Source organism: Argiope bruennichi, chromosome 1 (genome assembly GCF_947563725.1).
Source record: "Argiope bruennichi chromosome 1, qqArgBrue1.1, whole genome shotgun sequence".
NCBI classification, from domain to species: domain Eukaryota; kingdom Metazoa; phylum Arthropoda; class Arachnida; order Araneae; family Araneidae; genus Argiope; species Argiope bruennichi.
The window spans coordinates 57,250,142-57,277,405 of record NC_079151.1 but is presented as its reverse complement, the minus strand read 5'-3'; the positions used below and the strand labels follow the sequence as shown (position 1 = coordinate 57,277,405).

At 28.4% G+C, this 27,264-nt stretch overlaps 1 protein-coding gene across 1 annotated transcript in view; it reads right to left on the bottom strand.

The window, feature by feature from the left end:
* The window catches only part of LOC129963377 (uncharacterized), a 74,632-nt gene extending 63,239 nt beyond the window's left edge, over positions 1–11,393 (bottom strand). The window contains exon 1 of the mRNA XM_056077724.1: positions 11,193–11,393. The gene's annotated coding sequence lies outside the window, so the exon portion shown is untranslated. The remainder of the gene's footprint in view (positions 1–11,192) is intronic.
* Between the last annotated feature and the right edge of the window lie 15,871 nt (positions 11,394–27,264).

Genomic DNA, 27,264 nt, shown 5'->3' with positions numbered 1-27,264 from the left:
TAAGGTTCGAATCCATTTTGTATTACTTTTTTTTCTTTCATATTTATATCTCAAAAGCACGCAAATTTACAGTTTACTATGAAATTTCCAGTCTTCCATTTTCTAACGCACATTAAATATTTTCGAAATCCAAATTGCTATGTATTAGTAACATGGAAAAATCTCACATCTGAAAACATCAAAGAATTATTTGGTAAAGTAAAAACTGTCTTTATTCCAGTCATAAATTATGTCTTAAATTTTTAATATTAAATTATAATTAAAAGTAAAATTTGTATGCTGGGATTTCGAAAATGTGAGTTAGGAAATGAAAAAAAAATTGTAAAATCAATTTTTAAAAAAATTCATCGAAATATTTATTATTTATCCAATACTTAATAGTATGCACATGGATCGCGATCTCATAAAATAAAACAGAACAAATAATTTTTCCCTGGCCGCGATTGTGAAAAACTAGTTTACAGGAGTAAAAAAATAAAATTTCAAAAACTAGTCGGAGAAACTCTTTAGCAGAGAAATAAAATTAGTTCTGCGACTTTAATTTCACATTCAGAAAAATTTAAATTTAGCTACAATTACCATTTGAGCGATCCGGTTTCTTACAATGACTAAAGAAAATTTCGCGAGTTAACTCAGCCAACCAAACTTATTATTTTTTCTTTATTATTTTTTATTATCTTCACTTTCTTTCCGCCACTCATGATTTTAAAAAAAATATTTATTAAAGTTCATTAAACTTTATGTATGGCATTTTTTTTCCTTATAAACCTGAAAAAGAAACAGCCTTATAAATTATGCCAGAAGCACAGATGGACATAAAATGGTGCAGATTTCATGAAGAATCTAAATGACTGAATTTTGACATGAAACTCTACATTGTCTATACATATAAACAATAACAAAATGAAATGATAAATTTATAATCTAATTTTGTAGTGGCAAGTATACAAGTCCAATTTAAATAATAAATAGCACATAGAATTTCACACTCCTCGAAATAACTTTTAATACCATACAATTTACAAAAAGGAATCTATCAATATGCAGAAATCCATTAAGTAATAGTACGGCCGATTGACTTTCGGCGAGTGCTTGGTTGGCCAACAGTTTAAAAGTAAACAATCTAACTTCTCTTCCTTGTATAAAAAGCTTTTCGATGATAGTTTTTCCGAGTTCACTTTCTGTAATTTATTTTAAATTACAATGCTTTATGGCACTGGAAATACAACAGCAGAAAGAGTAAAATATAATATATACTACATGTATAACAAAATGAGAAGCAATTCCAGTTTTTGTATCAGTAACTACTTCATTAAAATTAATTTTAACATCATATACAGTACCAAGAGCTTAATCCATGATTCCAATGTATGATCCTCAATACTATCTTAACAAATAGAGTGCATAACACCGTACCAGAAAACTATCATTTTATTATTTTTCCATGAGATAAATTTAAAAAAAAAACTATAAACAAATTTAGTGTGATTTTACTGAAGTTAAGGAAGAAAAAAAATTGTAATGACTATGTTGATACTGACAATGTATCTTATTTAACACAATTTAGAAAATAATTTCTAAAAAGTGAATAGTAGTGCTAAATAAGAGCATGTATGTGAATTTAAGGGCTTTGAACATTTTGAAAGCATCCGTTTCTATTAGCTTCTTTTAAGAGTGAAAAATGAAAAGAAAATAAATTTTCCCTAATTTATAAGATGCCATTCACACTAACAAATAGCTAAACTTTTCACTTACTATTTAAAATGAAATTTGTTAACATTAATTCCAAGGAATAAGATAATTAAGTTGACTAGAATTATCCCCAATAAAGTAGATTTTAAGATCTATCGTATTAATCTTTATAGAGAAAAGCACAATAGACAATAATACTGATCGAGGATATTTTATGAGAAATCTTGCCATTTATGAACAGAAAGAAAGGTTAGCCATATGGATATAATTTCTTATTTTTACTAACGCAACATATAACAACCCAATATTACTTCACAAAAAGGTAACATTTGAAAATTTCATGTTTCCAGGAATGGAAATTAAATTGGCTTTCACACAAAGATCGTTGATTACATAAGCTTGATCGTCAATATTTATAAGTATTGATAAAAATCCTCATCATAATTTTTCTCTGAACATGTCTAAAATCACTGCTTCATTTAGATTTAAATAATACAATCAATTTATAAACACGCGCTTTAAATGTACTGATTTATTTGAATTTTGCGCATACTGAATGAGAAAAAATACAAGGCAATGCATTACTAGTCGCTAGATAATATGCCTGGATGCTTTCGCCGGAAATTGTTGTCACTGAAATTTCAAAAATATTTCAGTATTTATGAAAATAATGACCAATTTAAACAGATAAAAATATGCGCATGTCCGTGCCTGTAATTTAATTATTTATTTCACGGTTTTTGAATGGTCATGCCAAATATTGCGCTCGTTTAAAGTTTCAGACTTCTGCTTTGATCAAATGAATACTGCGAACTGCTGTATTTTCAGCAATCCATTTAAGAAAATTAAAATCTAGATAATCCTCCGATGGCTTCATCAGGTGTTTGCCTGGCAGATATTAAAAAAAATGAGTATAATATAATTATAGTCTTAAGGGAGAATTCGTGGCATGCCGATCATCTTCCAAACGAGGTACTGATACGTTCACACTCCAGATAGACCTCAATCAAGGAAGGTAAAAAAAGAGAGAGAGAGAGAAGTTACAAGAGAAAGACTGGATCCGCCTGAAGATGAGCAACCCAGAAGAATGCGATAACCTCTACTCTTGTACGTTTCCTTCAGTGGCGAGCGAAAAAACAAAAACGAAATAAAAGATGGAATGAAGGAGAGAAATGGTGTCGCGAATGAGTTGTCAAACCACTTGGGTTGTTTAGGAAGTGTCGCGGAATAAAACGCTAAACTTGTATTGCACTGCGAGAAACTTTTACGAAAATTGCTCACAAATATGTATCCGTTTCGAGGCACAGTGCAGTCGAACCTAGAAAAAGAGCACCGCAAAAGGGAGACTCCGCGAGATTCTAAGATTATAGGCATAATAACAATATAAACTTTATTATAATTTATATACATTCCTGAATGCAAAAATGTGCTTTATATAGCAATATTTTAAATAAATCCTTTATTACAACTTTATCCTTTTTTATAAAACTAAACAAATTGTTTAATTTTCGAAATAAAAATAAAAATATAGTAAAATTATAATTCATTAAAAACGTTTCTAAAAGATTATTAGAAATCATTAAAAAATTAGTCCCTCAAAAATTTTTAGCTTGTCTTCTCAACAAGTGTTTAAAATGAATATATATATATATATATATATATATTAATTTTTAAAGTTCGATTTATTCTCTCCGGGAGGCAAGCATGATTATTTACAAAGCGTTGCAAAAGCAGTAGGGAAGAAAGGCCGAAATAAATTATCCCTCGCTTTATATAACCTTAGATTTTGATAGGGAAAATATTTCTTCACAGTGCCAATATATTAATAAGATTCTGATAGGGATTTCTGACGCATGTCAATCACATGTAAGAGAAACACAGGGATCTTTTAAGAAAGAATGTGCTTACTGGACATTTTTACCCCTTCAAGCCGAGCGTGTGAAAGTATCGGCATTTAGCTGACTAAGCAATTTTATAAAGCTTCTCTTGAATTAATTAAGTAGAGAAAGTGGAATTGGATCACGAAATAAGAGAATATTTTAGAATGAAGTTACTATGAGCTAAATTAAGATAAAATCTTGGAAATTAATTAAGTTGAAATTAAAGTTTAAAATATCATTACATATATACACAATTTAGTTACATAAATATCTCGTTTTGAAGCAACGTGAAATTTTGAAGTCTGGTCATATGGTCTTTCCGAAGTCTTGGTGGCAAATTTTTGAGACATTCTTCTGTCCACATTTTATACATTATATCAATAAGATGATATTTGACACCAATAGAATGTATGGTGAATGTTTAGTATAATCGGGACACAAACCTCTGGGCTTCCAATTCCGAAAACGAGACATTTACCACATGGTTAAAGCGACCACGAAGAATAGCACAATAAAAATGAAAATATTCAAAATTATATGACAATTTATCCCGTTAACTGCCATTTACATATTGGAATTCCGTTTTTAAAAAATAATATTTTCAAAATAATTATTTATTAAATGTTAGAAAACATGCAAAAACAATTCTGTAACATATTAACTGTATAAGATATATACGAGATTAAAATCTTTTAAATAGACAATTAAAATAAAAAACGCATTTTACGACATTGATGGAATTCAGATTTAAATGATGATTTAAATGATTTCAGATGAAACTGTAATGAAAGTTGCAATAACATTACAATCAATTTAAGAGAAATTTTGAAGAAAAAATTAAGAATATTCACAAAATTTACAATAGAAGGTTAACCGATGATTAAACTACTCACAAAAAATATAGTTAATTAATTAGAAAATAACCCAGACAATTTTTAAAGAATGCGTATAAGCAACAATCAAATTCAACATATTAAAAACTAAATAAGAAATTAGTTTGTTTTATTTTTATAGTTACTAAAAATTCGGAGAGTCATGTTTACTTTTTTCCTTTTAAACTCTGAAATTTTTATTTTCTTATATTTTTAATCATTAGTTTTGGCTCTCTTCAGTACAAATTAATTATTTATTTTGAAATTTCTACAAAAAAAGTAATGTAACTAATAATGTTACGGAAATAAAATATAATCCAATGCTAAATAAAATAAAGTAATGCGTATTTATTTAGAAAATTTGGTTCAACTTCATCATCTTTGATCCACTACTTCGCCGATGCCCGTTTTCTTAATATATCATATTAAATACATGAAAATATGATAGTTTAGAAATTGTAAAAAGTTTGCCAAGTTAATGAAGGAGCTCCCGCTAATGACTGCAGAATTTGTTTTACGATAACACGAAGAAAAACTAAAGAAATCTTGAATACTTTTTTTTTTTTCTCCTTCATTCAAATGATGGTTGAACGAACTTTTCGAACAACGAGCGCATTATTTCATAGAAGACATTTTATTTTTTTAAAAAAACTAGTAGCATACGCAAAGGCATTTAAAACGGCAACGATACTAACCAAACCGTGAAATGACACAGTAATCTGAAGAAGGGAGCGAAAAACAAAAATAATATTTAACATGGGAGGACAAAAGCAGTGAAAAAAAAAATCTAAAATCTGAGTCAGCTATAAGGAAACAATATCTTGGACGGCGTTCAGTTCCAGCAAATGACAAAAAGAGGGCGGAGATCATTACAGTAGCGGAAACTTGGGTGTGTTTTTTTTTATCTCTTTCTTTTTTTAAAGCCTGAGAGCTGGATGAAATTAATGTCTCCTACCTCTTTTTTTTAATACATTATTTCCGTCCGTCTAGTAACATCAACAAGAGAAGGTGATGTATGCGTTAGTGTTATGGACAAACTTCTGCTAATCATTACGCAGCTGGACATACGACTTCCGGTTGAGTTGCTCTCCTCCGAGTGGGAAATAGTGATTTGTGTGTTGACAAATCGTACAATGATCCCGAGAAACTCCGAGTGTTCAAGCATATGCTTATCTCGCAAATTATGATAGTGGCAAATCAGGTGTAATTTTAAGGATATTTGACAAAAGGATTATGTAGTAGTCATTTTGTGTAATTTTCTGATTCAAATAAAATTTGTTTTGTTATGAATGCACAAACAAAAAAGATATTTTTTTTTTACCCTTGTATACGAATGATATTTGTTTTTTACAAGTAGACAAAAGCGGAAACATTTTCAAAATTTAGTTTTTTTTTTATTATAAAAGAAGAATTTTCTTATATTTTATGAAACCTTTTATGCACAAACGTAGAACTAAGAGGAGGCAAAAGAGTGAGTTATAAACAAAAACATAAATGTTTCATCTATTTAAAAGTTCAGTTATTGAAACCATTTTTACTAAAAGTTATGCAGAAAAAAATACAACCCAAATGGATGATAAGATCGATATTTTATCAAAAAAATATACGTTTAAATAATGAAAACCCAATGTTAATGTTTAAGCACATACAAGAGATTTTCATAATAAAAACAGATGATTCTTTTTCTTAAAAGAATAAAAGCATTTACTGACGATCAATAAAAAAAAAATTTTAAGGAATGTTCGGTTATTTAGATAATTGCAATGATATACATTAAAATTTTATCTTTTTGTTATTAAGCTACGGTGGAAAATTAACAGAATAGCATGTTAATGTAATCTTGATATCCTACTTCGGTTAATTTTAAAAGGTTCGAATCAAAAATTTTGCTAACTAATTTTGCTCTTTTGCTAACTTTATTAAAACTGCAATTAAATCGAGTAATTAAAGTATAATTAAACACGTTTGTCTATTTTTAAACGCGTAAAATCATTTATCAACTATTCCATAATATTGTTTATGAACACATAATAATTTACTTAATATTCCATAATCCTGTTAATTAAATTTTAAGACATCATTAAAGAAAGAACATCATCATTATTACTAAATAAATAGTAAATTAAGCTATTTATACAATGTTCAAAATTAGAAGTGCCATAATACATATTAGTTATATATTAGAAGTAAATCGAACAAAGTTCAAATTTTTCTCTGGTTATTAGATCATTCTTTTTTAAAATAAAAAGAAGTTAAGAGATAAAAAATTAAAATGCTCAAAATATGCACTAAACTATGCTATTGTAGACAGCTTTTTTTACAGTTTATCGCATAAAGCAACATGCACAAGAATAATCGGATATTGTAGGAAGTAGATAAAAAAAAGAAGCAAAAACCAATTAAATAAAAGACAAAAATTTCGAAGGAAAACAAAAATAATTCAAATTTTTTTTCTACCAATGTAAAAAAGCTATATAACCCGATAACAAATTTATAATATTTATAAAAAGAGGATTTATAGAGAAAAGGAGAAAGCCAATTTCATATTATGAGATAGATACCTTTAATAACAATTCCGAATACTTGTAACACAGGTACAACTGCACATGAAATCAATTCTATAAAAATTTAGGATTTAAAATATAGACTTATGTGTTGCTATCAAAAATCCACGCCACATTTTAATGACTCAAGATTGGAAAATAAATGTTAGATTATTTTTGTCATAAAAATAATATTTCCAAACAGAATTTAATAAACGAATGTAAATAATTCATCGATATATAAAATTTAATTCATACTGTCTAATATTAGTTGATAGCATGTAATTTTTTAAAAAAATGCACTAAATTGCAAACTTTCTATAATTTACTAGACTTTTTATTGTATCTTATAAATAAAAATAAAAGATGTTCGAATTTTGATTGAGTTGTCATATTTATGGATGAATCAAATGTACTGTCTGATTAAATAAATTTTGAAGCTGTTAAAGAAAAAAATTGCAAATTTATAGGTTAAAAATTATTTCAAGATCTTAAAGAATTAAAAAAAAACAAATATTAATTAAAATATACTTATTAAAAACAATAATAACAATATGTTATACTATAACTAAACGTTGTTTAAAATAAAACGTAAAGAATTATTAATATTCTTTTTTTTTTCCTCCATTCAATGCATCCGAAGATAAGAGGCTTTTCCAGTTATCACTTGCATGCATTTCGTTTGCTTCCTTGGGTCAGCCGCACCTGTTAACTCCTTTCGGTTCAAATTGAAAGGTGCGTCATTTAGTTGCTACAAGACTTGGTGCAAAGATCAGATGTTAACATCAACGTTTACTCTACCGCGTTTTTCAGAGGTGAACTATGAAAGAATGTAACGCGATTCATAGCATTTTCGTTCTTAGAACCTAAATGAAGTAACTCATCTAATAACGATTTTAACTGCAGGAAACAGCATGTGAAAGTTAGTTAATTAAACTGATAAGATCAAATAAAAAGTTCCGAATAAAAATGTAAACTTTCCGATAAAAATTGAAGAAAAAAAATTCTTATATATAAATACTGATTACCTTTGAACCCAAATTCTAGAAAACAAAATAAATTTTCAGTGGAATTTTTTCAAAAAAAGGACAAATTCTAATTTAGCACTGACTGTACCGAAATAATTTTTTCCCTGATCAACAGAAAAATAGAAATATATCTACATGTTAAGGTATTATATATAACTTGAAATAATTCGTCACATCAAAGACGGTAAATAAGATTTCAAATAATGAGTTCTTAAAAACAAAAGGCTAGAAAGTTTTTGTTGTACTAAATAAATCTCATTTCCACACTACTTCACTAACATAATAAACTATTGCATATTATTTCATACAATAGCTGGAAAAACAGAATCCCTAAAATCGGTCAAGAAGGAGCCCCAGCACCAACCTATTTTGTACTAGATCAAAAATTTAAAATTCGCCAAAATTAAATTAAAAAAAATAAAGTTACAGAATTTATTTATTTATTTATTGCTTTTATATTAGCATGTTGCAAGTATTATTATTGATATAAGAATACATATTGTATCTGTTCTCTTCTTTATTGAATCATAAAATATTTCTAATTATAATCATAAAGTTCATAAAATTATTTATTATAATATCTTGATGAACTGTCCCCTCCCCCCATACTTCTCGGGGCTTCAAAACCCACTAAACTGGCTGGCTGGGGGGGGGGACGATTTTACTAATCAATATTTTATGATTATAATTAAAATAACTTTGCATAATAATATAATTTGATTATAATATGTACTTTTAATTAAAAATCAATTATTGTGCCAATTTTAATTTATTATAAAACAAACTATTTTTTCAAAAATACTATATTTTTTCCACTCTTTCAGTCATTTTTTCATACTTTAATTACAAATAGTTTATTTTTTCATAGTTTAATTAACTTTTATTTTAATCACTAAAATAACATTATTTTTCTGTCTTTAAAAGACCCATTCTGCGTTTTTAAAAATCGCAAATTTTAATAAAATAAAAATATCATTCAAAATTATTCTTCTATATGAAGTAAAGAAAACTATATGAAGTATTCTATATTCAAGAAGAATAATAAAAAAATGTTATTAAATGTATTAATGATTCGTATGATTTAGAGGGATTCAAAAAGAAATTATCAATGTTTGGTCAATATATTAACTTTATTCAAAAAATTTCAACATTTCTTTTAAATTTAAAACTTTTTCAATATAGAATTCTCGGTCAATTCGCCATTTTGTTTTAATTATGACATTATATTTATTATTAGTTTAGATTATGTTAAATATGAATTAAAATATATTTATTCGAATTCAAAAATCTTGGATAAAATATTCTTGCGGAGTTAGTATTGGATTTCAAACGTAGTTGAATATCAAATATGATATTTTATTTTTAAAAAAAGGAGATTAAAAAAAGAAAGAACAAAAATTTGTATTTTAGTGGTCGAATTTTTGAATTTCTCAACTCTTTCAGATATTTTTTGCATCAGAATTCTTTAATGAACACATATATTCATGTTATTCATAATTTCTATTACATCATTCTAAGAATGCTTCATTCATTAATAAAGAATAACGATTACTTTGTACTTCTGATTATTTCTCTTGCCTGCAATTGTACTTTTATAAACTCCAACTTCCAACCCAGCAATAATTTTTAACTACGATTTTAGTTGACCAGGTTGAAAGACCGTCACGGACACAGTGACTCTGCTAAAGTAAAAATAACACTCATTATTTAACGACCACTCGACTTAAACAATGACCAGGAAGCAAAAGACTCGACCCACATAGTGCCGGCACGCAAACATTAGTCATAAAACGAAGCGGCTAAGAGAATAAGAGTTGTTTGTAGTGCAGTTATAGATGTAACAAGTTATTGTTTGTGTAAAAGTTGATTGTTCAACAATCCAACTCCAGAAAAAATAAACTTAATTTACAGCTGGAATCTAAACAGAGTGAATACATTTTATGTATTCATTACGATTTAAAAAAAAAAAGTTTTCATTAAGGTCGATGGCATTGTTCGATAAAGATTCTAGTTTAGATCTGTAAATTAGTCTTTATTTATTTATGTCAATAAAGCAACAGAATCTTATCTGTATTCTATTTCTATATTCTTATTAAAATTTTTTTATATACTTCAACCTTTTCACATTTAATTTATATGTAGCTTTAATATAGAAACTTTTAAATAAAGTTAGCATTCTAACCTTATTCGAATAATAGGAAATTCTAAGTAACATTGTAAAAGATTCTAAGTAAGATTCAAAACTAGAAAAAAAAGGTAAGTACAAGATTTTTAATTAAGTTAGTCCTAAAATAATATTCGATTATTTTTACAACTTAAATCTATTTCAATAATTGCAAATGCTACCTAAAAAATACAGAAAAAAGAGAAATATAAAAAAAACCATGTTTTTATAACTGCCTGCATATTAATTACCACAAAAGGAAATCCGATTTGGCGTTTATAGAATGTAATTAGATGCAAAACACAGTATTTTCTTCCACGTCGTATTTTAATAAAAAGAAACGATTTATTACTATATTCATTTTTAATATGATAATCTAAGTAATTTTTTAAAATAGCAGGGATTTTAACAAAGGTTTGGACATCACAAAAATGTTCCACAGAAGGAAGCTATTGCACATTCCACTTTTACAAACATGTTTTGAATTTGCAGCAAAAATATCTTCAATCGTTATTTTACATTTAATACTACGTGATGGATTCATACACAGATTTCATCATGATTAAAATATTAGAAAGACTGATTAATTAATAATTATGAATAATTCGTTTCAATATTTGAAATCTTTTTGGAAGAATTTTTCTAATAGGAATATCAGATTTTGTTCTAATGAAAATACCTTATAAATTATTCTATGAAACTTCATATTATAGTCTGTTTCTTTCGTGATAACTTTGAAGCGATCTTTCGAATTCTATAACAGAAGGTTTTTTTTAAAAAAAAAATCAGTTGTTTGTTTGACTTCAGAAGAATAGGGTTTTGAGCAGAACAGTCATCAAAGTTCTTTTAGTCAAAGATCGATTAAACTTCGAACTATTCAGAATTAAAATATTTATGTCAAATCCGTATCACAAAGGTTGCTATTATTCACCATTTTATAAGCATCATATTTCTTTAGAAAAATTTCATTGTAATCACAGCATCTGATAATCAAAAATGAGTATTGAACTTACCTCTGATATTAAATCACAATGAATTGAAATCGAAACACATAATTGAAAAGCAGGTGTCAAAAAGAGCTAAAATGTTCTTCCGAAATGTAATCCAAAAATAAGAAAGGTTCTAGTGTAGTATTAATCCAAAAGGTCTCTAAAAATTTCACAAGATCATGTCAAAAATGAATTTCGGAAGTTAAACATCGCATACGGACGATGTTTTCGCCATTCATAATGTTTGCGTTTCATGCGCGCCGAGGTTACACTACGATATTCGGTCCACTAGTCGCCAAATCTCACTGAATGATCGCCAAATAGGCGAATTTAAGTATAATTCTTCAAAAAATTGTACGATGTTCTTTGGTATAAGATTTGCTTTGGTCAGGAAATAAGAGTAACCAGTAAATATAGTCAGAAAATGTATTAATAACTTATAATTTAATACATATATTTAGAATACGTTTTGCCAAATTAGCGATAAGTTCTTCATTGTGGAATTCTAGGAGCTTTGACGTGTCACTGCACTCAAGAGCCGACTCACCTGAGCGCATGTGCAGTTTTGAGAGCGGGTCAATCGTCTTTCGAATTCTTTTTTTATGAGATTAAATTATCGAACTCTAATGATTTTAGAAGTACGTCAACTATTTCTACGGTGCACCACTACGCTAATCTCTTCATGTGAAATAAATGGGTGGTTCCTAATGATATAGATTTGATCTGAATTGCAGTATCTGCAGAATATTCATACGATTTATGGACAGAATTAAAATAGAATCTATAAAACTGTATCATTTTCTTGACCTAAGCTATTAGATTATTATAGGAAGTAGAAATATGTATTAGAAAATGAAATAAAGAAAGAATTTTAAGCCTGGGAAAGTGGCAACATTATTTTTTCTTTGATTAAAGTATTGCATACAAGAATATCATAACATTTTCTATGCATACTCTAATTTCCATTTAAATATTCTTAATTAGTATTTCTTACATTACTGAAAAATGTAATTTTTCCTTAATTAGTTGATAATACAATTAAACATAACTGTCCCCAGTTAGTTTTTCTTAAATGAGTTTTTCTGTATTTTTATAAAATTCGTACATCTAATAAAAATAAATTTGATACCTCAAAATAAAAATATGTTTGATTTACTATGTGACTTGAGTATGCGGGAAAAAAAAAGGTTAATGACGCTTTTCTAAATTATAAAAAAAATTTCTAAATAAAGTGAATAAAAAAATTATAAATAATGATTAACTATAAATAATGAAATAAATAATGATTAATAATATATTTTCCTATATCAAATTACTAAATATTTAGCCAGATTTAAAAAAATATCGTCTTTGATCAATAAATATCATATTCATAAATATTTAATAGATATATTTAAATTTTATTTGTCTTTAATCAATAAATATCAAATAAAACCTTATATTACTAATTAAATTCTGCAACTGTATTAAATTATTCAAATTGACTCATTAATCCCATAAAATTAATCCATTAAAATTTTATATGATTTATTACTATTTTGATCTCATATCAGTTATTGCCTAACTATATTATTTATACCCTTAAAAATGTTTCTTTCCTCAAGGTGCAAACGGTATCTGAAATATGAAAACAGTTTAACAGAAAACTGAGAACAGTTTTGCAACTACTAAAAAGTTTAAAATTTAAAAACCCTTTAACTCATTTGTAGACTATGAAAATATCTGAAATAAAATTTTCCTTTTCAAATATCAAGCAATGTCCTGAGCAAAAAAACTTATCATGTAAACAAAACTATGCATAAATTACATTATTATAAATTTGTTTGTTTATTTTTTCGGAATGAAATGCATTGTCCTATTTTGCATGGATTCCCACAGAAAAAAATTGTTTCTCGCTCGTTTGTTTGATAAAAAATTGTTTGTTACTATTAAGCGAGGTTCAACTGTATTTACCAATACTATTTAATGGTTAGCTTTGGATTACGATTATAAATAATCACAATCAATCGGCTTATGTCATTGTTACGTTGAAAATCGTTAGTTGTTGACTTAAAGTTAGTTGTTATTGAGATAAGTTGCAATTTTCTTTATTATTGTGGAAAGTGGACACTAAGTAGAAATCCGTAAGTGCCTTTTTTGGTCTTTAAATCTTATTTAGGAAGATATCGCTTAGCTATATTTTCTCACAGATTGCATTTTGAATGGAAATAAGTGGAACCACTAGCAAACAAAAAGTTTCTCTATAAATTTTGGAAATTAGAGAGGAAATGTTATAGTTGATAAAAACTGATAAAAAAATAAAACAAATATAATGAATTCCAACTATAAAAGTTACGGAGAGTTTTAAGAGCCAGCTTCAGTGAAACTACAGTTCATGCCAAAATCTCTACCTAAACAAAAACATTTTACCATTGTGATGTGTCCTTTCAGATAGTTTCCTAATAATATAGGTGTATTATGGTGTGTACTAGCTAACGAAGTCCTTCTTTTACTTTTAATTCCTTTTAAATTCCTTTTGTCTTCTCTAGTCTACTTTAAAATTATTTTTTCTTCTCTAGTCTAATCGGGATCCCGATTATAAAAATTCTAGTTTCTCTTATTTTTAAAGTAAATTTTACGAGAAAATAAGGGATTTTATTCACTGCTTGAAAACTAGTAAATCGGCGATTATTTTTTTTTTGTATTGATCAATTTTGATTTATTTCGCGCTTAATAATTTTTGTTTTCAATTCAACTTGCACAGACATCATTGAATCGTGGATCCTAAATGCCTAAATATAAATCAATTGTCATTTTTGCTGAGTGCAGAAAGTATAGTGTGGAATCAGTGTCACTTATTCTGGGAAATGTTCAGTTTAACAAATTATATCAAATAAGATTTTTTTTTGAGAAATAAAACAGAAAATTAGGCAATTAAATATAAGGAATCTGTTATTTCCTACTTAAATTATAATTTTTTTAGAAATTCAAGAGATTGTATATATTTCTTTTCTTAATATACAAAAAAGTCATTAATCCATATTATTAACAGAAAAATAATCAACAATTATTGATATTTGTTTACAAAGCCATTATTTTCAATTATTGCGAGATTTGTAGCTGGAATACAGTAACACTAAAGTAGCCAACAAATATTTCAAGGTATATGCTTAAAACTGAGCGGGACAACATGATGTTAAATTTTTAAATATGGATAATATGTTTAGAATATATTAATTTGTATCGTATTTACAATGATTCGTATTGTAACTCTTTTATTGATTATTTTCAATATATAATAAAGTAGACAGATTAACTTATTACTTCAAAAATAAGTAATATTAAAAAGAACTGATTAAAAATATAATGCCAATTTAGCAAACTAAAGATCTACAAGAGATATAGATAAACGTAAGAAAAGGATTAATTCAGAAGGCAAATCAACTCATTTCAAACATTAAAAAATTATTTGAATTCTACTTAGAAAAAAACTTGAATAATTATTTAATTCTTTCATTACAGTTATTCAGATAAAATATATTTTCCACTTTTCAAACATAATGGAATTATGGTAATTAGAAATAGGTAGTATCATTATTTTTTCAAGTAAAGTGTTACTCTTTGCTATAGAATCATTTTATTTGCTTAAAACAAGACTGTTTGGGGCAAACTATTCCTATTGAAACCACCCAGACATGAAATGTCCTATATTTTCCTTAATTCACTCATCAAACATTGTAAGCGGCCTGCCTTTGATAAATGCACCTCTGAATGTGAAGATACTCTGGCGTTATGTGGGCCAACTCCAGCCCTAAGGCAGCTAACGTGCGGTCAACATTCCAAGTCTACAACCATTTATTCGTCGCTTATGACCCGTATACTATAGTTGCCAGGAGGACTGTTACTTATGAAGACTACAAATAACCACAGTTATATTTTTACGCGCTCTGCGAGAAACGAAGGAATGTCGCGTTCGACGTAGCGAGAAGAACAACCAGACAGAAGAAATGACACAACCATTCGAAAGAAGAAAAAAAAAAACTGTTTAGTGCGCTCTTTTTCCCGCCTTAATCTCAAGTTGACGTAAAAGAACACGTTTCGTGTTCGTGATGGATTCTGATCTCGGAGCTTACGTTTTATGATAAATAAGAATAAAATTATTTGTGGGATTGCTTTTTATTATACGATTGAGTAAGCAACGTTATGTTCGATAAACAGAAAAGCATTTCCTATAAATTTTCTTCTTAAAGCAGCCGTAAACCGATAAGCTTCGTATCGGAATTTATGTTAAAAGCGTTATAAATCTATTATTAGGCATTAAACTGGAATGCGAGATGTGCGAATCTCGCACTTGAATGTGATCAAGGAATAAGGAATTAATTCATAGATTAGTAAAAATTTCTAAAAGTTCGTCGACTCAGCTTAAAAGTATGCAGAGAACATCTGCTGAATGCGCAGCCTGAATAAACAAGAAGCGATTCAGGAAATATAATAACATTTAGAATGAGTTCAATTATACGTTTGAATAATCTCAGCAATTTTATTTACTTTGAATCTTTTTTCTTATATGTACTCTCGTCGGATTCAAAGCTAGAATTACCTAGAAGTTCATCAAACTTTCATTATGTTTTAGTTTATGCTGAAATAAAATCGGAAATAACTGATTAAGATGTGTGAGAAAAATGAAATGTCTATCAGTGTAACAAAATACTATAAATATTCACTTCACTTGTATAGATGTTAATTCGGAGGTAGGGGGGAGAGAAGAAATATAATGTAATTATTTTTTTCAATAAATATTAAGTGATTGAAATATGAAACAAGTTTTATAATGTTTTTAATCATTTTAAATTTTGCTCCTTTTATTTATATTATATGATTTAAAAAAAATAAAAGGTGTAATTTTTTTTATTGTTTTTTTACCTAATAATTAAATATTATCGAAATTCATGGGAGGAAGTAAGGGTAATATGACACATCTGGATTTATTAAATAACCATCTCTACTCCAGAAAAAAAAGTTCTAGAATGAATGACCTTTCGAGTTCGAGAGCTAGATTAACCTAAAGTACATCGGTAATGATCATAAAAACCTTTCTGTCAATTTTAATTTAAATAATAATCCTAGTTATTGATGGTAATTGATGAATGAAAGCAGAATATTTTCCTATGCATTTTATTGATTTTTTTTAATGAAATAATACAAGAATTGTCTCTATCGACATTTTTGTCCTTTGAGGGGAGAGGAACATATGTAATTTTTAATTCTTCTCTCTATTATTATTTTTTTCTTCTTCCTTTGCTGATGTAAAATAACCGGTGAGAAAACGGGATGAGAGGAATTTGTATGACTTTATTTTCATGACGTTATAACTCGAACTTGTTCAAAGAAAAATAAAAAAATTGTTTGAAATTCAGGTGATATCGCTGTGGTCCAATCTTTGTCACAGCTAAATGACTGATTTACAAGTTTAAAACAAGCGCGGGTAAGCTTTTTGTAATTTTTAAATTGTATTAAAAACTGAAAATAAATATTATTAATAATTAATAAATGTAGTTATTATCAAAAGTATTATTAATTATAATTTTGTTTCTATTTTAATTAAAATTACCTTTAAAATTTCTTATACTCCAGTTACCAAACCCATTTCCTTAAATGGAGACTTTCAATTAAATATTTTGCTATTTCGTTTAACATAATATTTGTTAATTAAAAATAGTTTATAGTTTTTTTAGATCAATAGTTTTTTTTAATCAATGAATTTAAATTCAAATCATAAAAAATACATCATCATAAAATATCGAAGTTTTTTTTTTTTAATGGCCCATATAAAGTTTAATCTGGTCTTATATTGCCAAATTACGCTAACCATTGCTGATTATGGACTTGTGTTTTGGCGCTAATCCATTCGCCATAAAATGAATATACGCATTATACAACACTTGCGCTTGTTAGTTTTAATTTCGGAACTAAGTCATAAAGCAGTCATACTAAAGTCATAAAGCAGCCTAAGACAAAATTTAGGTAGATGTAAGATGACAGGCACAGTGTTGTTTATCATGTGATAATGACGTCAAGAGAATAATTCTACTGTCATCACAAAACGATAACATATACTCTCTAAATTGCATGTAGTAAAAGCTTTGATAATCAATCAAATTTTGAATAAGATAGTAATTTTATGTATCTTTTAATATTATGCACCTTTTCTTTCTGCTCATCTTGAGCCAAAGTTAGTTTTCTCTGCACTTGTTCCCTCCTTATGGTGCGGTTTGAAATCGGATTGTTAGGTAATCTCAAAAATTAGGTTTTAAGTTTTTCCTTCTGAAATGAGGGCAAAGATTTAACCGAAAATTCGATCAAAGTCACAGTGCAAGTTTTTATTTTTCCTTCCTTCGCCTTTTTACCTGTTTGTTACCCTCACTATTATTGCTATTGAAATCGTGTTCCTATTCTCGTAACTATTTAAAAATTTTGTGTTAGAATTCTGAACCTCAAATTTTTTTTACTCTTAAAATAACTAACTAGAAAGCGTAAGTAGTTTCTAGTGTTTTGTCACTATGTTCACTTAGATTTAAAGCTTAAATTTATCATAAATATAGTTTTCGCCACCCTTTAACCCTTTCTAGGGCCGTGGGAAGTATGCTTCCCACCAAATTTATCAATCTTTGTATGAATTTATGCAGGTTGGCATAAGTTCTGACAAATTTTTTTAGTAAGTCAGAAACTTAGATGCTTTAATTCTTTATTTTACACAAAATGATGTGTCTTTATTTGATACTTAATTATTAATTAACCAAATTAATTAATTAATCAAATTTAATTTATCTAATAAGCTAAATGAATCCCTTTTCTTATTCTAATTTCAAGCCTAAAAATATTTTAACATAATATGACTAGAAAAAAATGGCCCTTTAAAGGGTAAAACAACATGTGATTTATTTTATAACTTTAAATGAGGAATTCTTGTATATATATATAAATTTCGTGTATCTCGGAAACGACTCTTAGATTTGGATCAAATTTTATATTTAGATAAGGTTTTATTTTTTTAATTTATTTATTTATATAGGAGTCTATCTGCTCTCATACTGACAATCCCACATAGCGCCATCTCGTAAAATTTTGTGGTACTTGCATTGTTGTCATAAGATGATAACTTACTGGTACTTCAAAATTTTACAAGATGGCGCTATATGACATTTTCCGAATACGTATACTTTCGGCTCACATCCAATAGCCACAATGCATTTATTGAGTTAACCAATTCGGTTAACATGCTAAACTAAGTATATTCATGATTTTTTTTTTCATTTAAATGACCAGTTCATATGTAGGTAAAATTGAAAATTTTCATATGTAATCAGTATGTGATTAGTATCAAAATATTTTCTCAAAAAAAATTACAAAAAAAAAAAAAAAAAAAACTGTTGAGCTAAGCTTGGTTTCACCAAGTACTTTTCATTAAAATGAGTTCATGCAAACAAGGGAAGAGTTTGTATATTGTAAACAAATTCGTTAATGAATGTGAATAAAAACACTGGAGAAATCTGATAGGAAATATGCACGGTTGGTCAACATAGCATGAAGAATTAACAAAGCTATAAAAGTAACGTTTTAACGAAACAATTACATTGAAACAGTTATATCTAGGAAACAGGAAGCTTTTGTAGATGGTTATAACAATGTTTACAAAAAATTCAATGTCAGTTTAATCACTTTGGGTGGATACTTTTAGATATCTATTCAATGTCGATTGGAATATGCGTTCTATTTACTTATTATTCTGAAATGAAAATGCTTTAATCAAATACTCTGCTACCATCTGTAACCTTAAATTATCCGCTGTACAATTTAGACTCGTTTTCTTATTTAATGTCATAAATTTCGAAGTTGAATAACCTTGTCTTGGATTCGCCTTCGACTGGTGGAAAATTTAAAACACCTATCGATTATTGGACAAATATAATAAAATCCTGCATTGCATTGGACAAATGAAATTTTCATTTCACATGCATACATTCGAAATTATTTAAAATATCAAGCAAAACTGAATTCTGCCAAAATAAAAATATTTTTGTATTGTAGTAGAATCGATGGTAAAATATTTGAAATTTTTAGATTTACTGATAAATTTTATAAACTCTAATACTTAAGGCATAAAATCTTATGGATTGTAAAAGGCAAAAGGGTTAGTAAATTTGTCATAAAAAGCAAAAAGGAGTGAATCTTTGTTAAGCAACATTGGCTGTGTCACTGTTATTGTTTTGAAATAAGCCAAACGCTGGACATTCAATATGGATGTGAAAATCATGCCCATCTCATAGTAAATACATCGTTGGTGTAATCGGGTTTCGGTGGATTTTGAAAGTTCCTTTCCCAAATATGTGACCTTATCACTAGATGTACCATAATGATATTTCAAATTTCTAGTGCGAAATATATGATTAACATGTGTTTTGCTGTATATAAAATCAGATGTGTCAGATGTGTCAAAAATGTGTCAATTCTTAGGATAAGGCTAATTCCAGAGTATTTGGCACCTTTTGAAAATTATTGTGGTGTCCCTCTTGTGCTTATCATATATTAGTACATGTACTTAAGCCTCAATAAGGACAAAGTATACCAATATTTTTTATATAATATATTTTTAAATTTGTAAAAAATCGTGTGGGGTTAAAAATGGTAAATGGCGCCTTGTAGTTTCATGTCCCTGTGACTTTCCTGTTAGATTCTATGGGAGAATTGTGCAAATTCGAAGTAAAAAATCAGAATTCTGCGAAATTCAAGTTCTCGTCAGCCGTTTTTTCGGAATATTCAGAATTAAATATATATTAACATTTTTCGAGTTAAAAAAAAGTATATACTATATCTGCACACATATAAGTTTTGTTTCAATTTCTTTTACACCCATATAATGCGATCAAATTTTCAAATTTATGATCGGAATTATCGATCTTATATCCTTGGCGTCCTATATGCATACCGTTGGAGTCGGCTATGCTTTGGAAGGTACAACTCTTATCTTTCTTAAGAAATAATCGATTGACCATTGAAGTACAGGAATACAGCATCTGTGGATAGCAAAAGAGAAGTAGTAACTAGCACCCGGAAAAACAGAGCATCTTTTATACCTTTGGATTATCAATCTTACTTTCAAACCTTTTTTTTTGCCCTATTGTGATAACAGTTCTTAAGTGGCCTGCTTGAAGATTTCATAGAGATTTCATGCGTGGGGGCAGGCATCTTAATTAAGTGTAACGGGCAGATATAAAACGTAGGGGGGGGGACAGAACAAATATGAGAAATAAATCAATGAAACAAAATAAAATATGATGCATATACAATCAAATAAGTAATAGAAAATGCTTATAAATAAAAGACGACGTGTAAATTATATGAAAACAAATTTGATATTCAAAATTCCAAAAATTAAAACAAAGGTACAGGGGGGGGGGAGATTTCTGTTAAATTCCCCCCCCCCCCCACCCTCCTTCGAATGCGACGAAAACTGATATAGGAAGCTGGATTCCGGCACTAAGAGGTTAAAAAACGCCCTTCTAGAGAACAAACTATTTAACCTCTGATTCTGATTTATTTTAATCCCTTTACATCATCTGTCACTGTCGATTTGCATCACCTCGGAGCACAACAGAGTTTAAAACAATAACATTTTTAGGACTTCCTGTGCAGGTATCTGTTTCGCGTGCGCGTCGGCTGAGTGGCGACGAGCCGGAAGAGCGTCTCGTCCAGCGACACAAATTCATGGTCGCCGCCATCGGTGTCGTGTTTCGAAGGCCCTACCTGCCGATGTGACCTTCTGTTTGCTCTCTCTCTCGTACCATCTGTTATTTCGATCATAGGCCACAGAATATGTAATATAATGGAAGGCATACCAGTAATGTGACAATTCGGAATAATCGAATGTAATGCTAAAGATAGTGGAAAACCTAAAACTTATGAATAAATAATAGTAATAATTAAAAGAATCCTCCCCCTTCCCCCCAAAAAGTTTGTATGAGAAGTGGAAGTTATGTAAATAACTATTCACAAAAACCTATTAACAATGAAAGAAGAATACAAAGAAAAAGTCGCGTTCGGGGTTCCGATTATTTGTCCAAAACACCGACTTTTTGGGTCATGAAATTACTAATAAGAAAAATACATTCATTAAAATTTCACTTTGTAATTTTACAATCTTTAAAAATATGAATGGAATGAACTAGTCTACTTCAAATTAGTACTCGAGAAAACTTAAATGTATATTGTTTCCTAACGGATTCTAAAGTCCTCGGCGCTTTTGCGCATGAGTTAGGATCGGTTTAATTCGTCAAAATAGGGGTGAGAGGAACGATGGAAAAAGGAGATGTTTACATTTAACAATAAAATAAACTCGTATCACTCATGGTTTGAATTAAAATAAAATAATGTGGTCAGAAACGAATGAAAAATCAAAAAACGTGAAACAAATTGAATGAAAAAATAATTAATAGGGCGGAAATTAACATCAAAGAATGATGAAGAATTCCGGAAATGCATTCATTCTTCCGTGTCTCACCCCTTATTGAGATAGAATTCTCGAAAAGGATACTCAGGATACTGAAACAAACAGTATATAATATATGTATGTAATGATATTTTAAACTCTTAATTTAATCCAAATTAATTTTCAAACTTTTATCTTAATTTAGCCCATAGTAAAATATTCTCTTATTTCCTGATCTAATTCCACTTTCGGTTTAATTAATTCCTTTGTAAAAATAAGGCGCCATCAGTACTACATATCAAATGAAAGTGATACTTCCGTTGCCCTAGTCTAAGGTCAACACATGTATTCCATTGACGCGTGGCCGAAAATCCTATGTTATATAAGACAAGTGATCATTTGTTTCGTTCTTTTTCTTGCTTCTGCTTTTGTGACGCACTGTGGCGGACGTGCCTTGTCCGCGTCTCTGCTTGTAAATAATTATGCTTTCACGAAATGGATATTAAAATTAATTTAAAAAATAACATGTCTCTTCGAACCTGCATATTCTGCTTCAACCAAAACAATGTTACATGTATATAACAGTATATAATATGTTAAAGCGTATAATTCAGTTATTTAAGACTTAGTTATTTCATAAAATGACTTATCGCATGGTGTGAAATAATGGATTTTATACTTCAATGATGTAAATCGTAGCGACATGTCTAACAACGGTTAAACCTATTTTCAGCCCGGTTTAGCTGATTTTTATCATCTTGATTCCGTTTACGTTTTCTTCCTTTGACTGAATAGAAGTTTCGATGACTCAGGGATGTTTTTTTCGGAGCATTTCTAATAATATTTTGCAGATTCATTGAGCAAAGCATTGAATTAAATACAACAACAACAAAGTAGTTTGAAAAGTTCATATGATGATGTGGTGAATAGCATATAAGCCAGTTAACAACTCTTCTACCGGAACAGCTGTTTTGGTAAAACGGTTTAGTTATTGGACTGCTAACCACAAGGTCCCAGGTTCTATGCTTCTCACATCCTATCGCCACAATGATTTGTTTGTATTTGACTGTTGCCATTCGACAATAAGAAATAAGATTAATTTTTCTGCCATGCTCCGTTAGAATATTTGGTTTACAGATTGCATAAGATATTTACAATTAAACATTTATTATCTTTCACGATTACAGAATTTGTAGGAAGAATATACCTGTTTCTGGGTGTATTAATAACAAATATCACAGTAAGGTAAAGCAGCTCCAGACTTGAGACTATGCTGATAATTTTAGCATGGATTGATTATTCAAACTTATGACATCTATGACAATTGGTAAGCGATACTTCACGAAATAAAATATATTTTTTATTGAAAATCAGTAAAAAAAGTGCAGTAATTTGGGATAGTTGGCAGCGTGGCTTTAAAATAAATTTGAGATAAGAAACAGTGGTATCTTTTTATCATTTCAAATACATTCTCTTCAAATCAGTTCATTACTGTGACCATTTGTCAAAATAGCTGTTTTCACTTATCTCATAGTCTTTGAGATAATTGGGAACGAACTGGGGTAATTATGTGCGCCGGTGTAACTGAAACTGGTTAATTGATTAATTAATTTGAAAAAATAGATATTGTTATATGAACTCTTTAAAACATGATTACTCCCTTATATATTTTAAAGACTTATTTTCCTTCTCTTAAAAACGCTTTAAATCAAAGAAAACGACAAAGACTGCAAATTCGTTCCCGAGCACCCTAACGACGTCAACGTCTCGTTGAATTCAAACGTTCAACGAGACGTTCTTGAATTCAACTCAAATTCAAAACGTTGTTTTATAATTCAAAGCGTCCCGTTGTTTTATTATTCAGTCGTCTATTTAAATAGTATTTAGATGGTATTGAAAAAAAAAAATACGTACCATTTTTTAAAAATATTGTTTTGTTGAAAATTGCTTTTTTTTTTTTTTTTTTAACAAACGAGATATTGATCAAGATCAACATATCTGAAAATAAACCAAACTTAAAGGTCTTATTATTTCAAATTTATTATTTCAAACTGCGCATAAAGAGATTACAAGTAAATAAATAAATGCATTGCCTGAAGATTCCTAGAGAACTTAATCCGGCCCTGCATGCAAAGAAATACGTTGTTTATCCATCATAGATTACTTAAGGTCGTGTGTTATTCCAGTAAACTCTATTGAAGCAAAACTTAAACTATATGCTCCCCCAATGAATATTAATGTTCTGAGAATCGATGCCTCAAGATCCAGATCTTCAGAAAATCCACCCTATTCGCGATAAATCTTTCGGGATGGATCGTTGTTCCACTAATGTCGTTGCAAGAACAGCGAAGAGGTTTTGCTGCTATTTCGATTGGGCTTCATTCCAAAGTAGTTCTTGCAGATCTTCAAAATTGTTATTATTTCTTAACTGTTATTATTTGCACTTCAATCTAATTAAACAAACAAACAATAACAACCCCCCTCCCCTAAATATCAGATTATCACTTCGCAGATTTTTAAAAGCGACAAATCTTATCTCAATTGCTTCTATCAAAGCTTTGGAATATTAATTAGCATATATTGAGATAAAAATAATTTATTTAAAATTTTAGAACTTAAACTTAGTAAACAGCCCTACAAAAGGAAAATGATGTTCTTTAAACTTGATTAGCTAGTTATCAGATACCTTTGAAGTAACTATTCCCATTATATGAAATGCGAAAAAAGAATTTAGTTGCCGAATAAATAAATCTAAAGAGTCCCTTATTAAAACTGATTTATAAAGGAATATATCAAATAAATAAACTAACGCAAACTGTAAAATGTGAATAATATAATATCTGCTTACGAATAAATGGATTTTAAACTCTATGGATGAAATTTGAATCCTCATTTAGCATGCGTTCGACTCGCATTTAAAACATGCGTTCGACTTTTTCTAAATAACAAACATAAAAATAAATAATAATCAGCACCTGAAATGTTATTTATTTTTTTAATCTTCATTTATATCTTTAAAATAATAAGAAAAACCAATAAACACATCACCGAACCCTAATCATTATCCGATTTCGCCAACCGTTTCTTCCATATGGAAGCTGATGATCTCTAGATATGGCTCATCATCATCGTTTTATTTTTAAATGAAATCGAAAAAATAATACTCTGCTGTATACTCGATATGAAGGAAAAGGGTCCATCTCCAATTCAGAATACTTATAATTATATTATTTGTGATAGATTTTTTCAATGATTTAGGATTCCGTCAGGTTCTTCGAATCAAGAGATACGAAGCTTGTTTCTATAACGGTTAGAATTAATCAGATTTATTGGTAGAATTTTGGCGTAGGTAGTTAATAAATGATGTAAGCAAACAAGGTCGTTTTAACCGTCCAGACAATCTTCCCAAATATTCAAATTGGCTATAAATCAAGATATCTTTATTCATATAGTCTGTTTCATTTCCGATCGATTACATTGAGGGTTATTTTCTATTATACTAGTTTTGTATAAATTAACAGCAATTAAATTACAGAAAAAGGTTTTTTTTTTTTAAATTAAAAAAGCATTTTTTTTTTAATTTGCTGAGAATTGAAAACATCTGATTTAAGTTTAAAAATTTTAATTAAAAAGTGTTTAAATAGTGGTTTTATATTCACCTCATTTAAATAAATTTTTAATTCTGAATTCATTTATTCTATCATTATTTTATATATTTAACTTTTCATTCTTAAATTATTTCATAGTATGAGGAAAATAATGATTCAAAGCTTTGTTAATCCAAAAATTATCCAACTTTTTTCGTTTTGGAACACAATGAAGGAAATTTATCCACAATTAAGAATTGGAACGCAAAAACTTAGTCTCCACAGCTAAAAATAATTCATTTATTTTCAATTTTTTATCAATTTTTTATAAATCTTCATCCATTATAAAACACTATCCTGTACAGTAGACTCCCGATTATCCGCGGTGCGGATTATCCCCGCCGGCCACACAAAGTTTTTTTTTTTTTTGACTGATTTTTTTTAAAAGGTGCAGTTTTACAATTATGCTTTTGTAATTACATAATACATTACAGTATTAAAACAGTACATATGTATTAATTTTTCTGTGTATCCTTGACGCCTCTCGTAAATACAAAGCACTTTTCAGTTTTCATTTACAAAATGCATTTTAGGTTAGTTTTGAGTGATATACTAAAATATTCAGCGTTAGTTAAACATTTCCTGCTGTTTATTTTACGTTTTATTGTATATAAAACGATTGTTCAAAGTTGGAATGATTGTTTTCTTTTTTGCTATACCCGTTTTTAGCTTTTTTCGGATAATCCGCGATTTTTGTTATCCGCGGCGGCCGAGCCATCCAATTCCGCGGATAATCGGAGTGTATTGTATTTGAATTTGCTTGTTGACGATTTATTTAAAATTCAGAGTTCAACTACGCAGCAATGGATTTTCAGCTTAAAAATTCGCATAGATTCAGGACCGAATAAACCCTATATGGGTGCAAAGAGAATGCAATTCCATGGAATCTCTTTTCCCATCGACAATATTTCCTATACCATATACCAAATCATTTTTGAGAATAATGGTTCCAGTATTTCGCATAATAATGATCAAGATTCAAGTTTAAAAGCAATTAAAAAAAGACTTTTGAACACAATCTGAATATTATTTAATTATAGATGCAGACTTTAAAATTTGTGAATAATAATTAATTAGAAATATTGGAATGATGTTCTAACATTTAAACGATACTTCATTTTAATTTGAATCAATTCAAGCACAGAGCAACTTTTAAATTAAGAGAAAACATAAAATTAATATACACATAAAATACCACAAAAAATATATCAAAATGTCGCGGGTACCCTTGGCAATTGCCTGTTTTATCTATTCCACAATCAGGCTTGGCAAATATAATTAAAAATACTAATTACATTTGTTCAATTTATTATAAATTACCATTGTGATCTGAAAATAATTCGATGTTAAAAAAAGCGGGATCGAACGTCAGCGATACATAAATTTGACATCATGAGAATTCTACAATAGAAAACGATAAATTTAAAAATCATTGAAAAAATAAAATTAAAACTGCTTTAAAGATTGTAAGTTTGAGAGATGAATAAAAAGAATATGTCAAAAAAAAAAAAGCCGTAATTAAAAACAATCGATAGCAGCAGTTACGAATTACACATTAGTAGGCAAATAACAGTATAAGTATTGTTATATTTTGAGGGGTTATTTCTATAATAACCGGATCAAAAATTACTGAAATAAAAAAGGGAATAATTGAATTAGAACATAGAATTGATACAATTTTAAATCAAATGAAACTAAATTTGAGGATTTATTAAATATTCTGTATTTGGGAAGCTGAAATTGACTAACAAATATGGAGAAAAAAATCATTTTTTTTTTTTTTTTGCATAAAATAAATGCTTATTAAAGTTCAAGTCTATTCTTCTTATATTCATCTTCATTAATTAATTTTTTACATAGCAATGACCCTCTCAACCATCCAAACAAATAAAGAATTTTTTTTTTCAAATTATTGTTATAACATAAAATGTAAGAATACTTAAATCATGTTCACAGGCATTTAACTTGAGTCTGATAAAAGCTG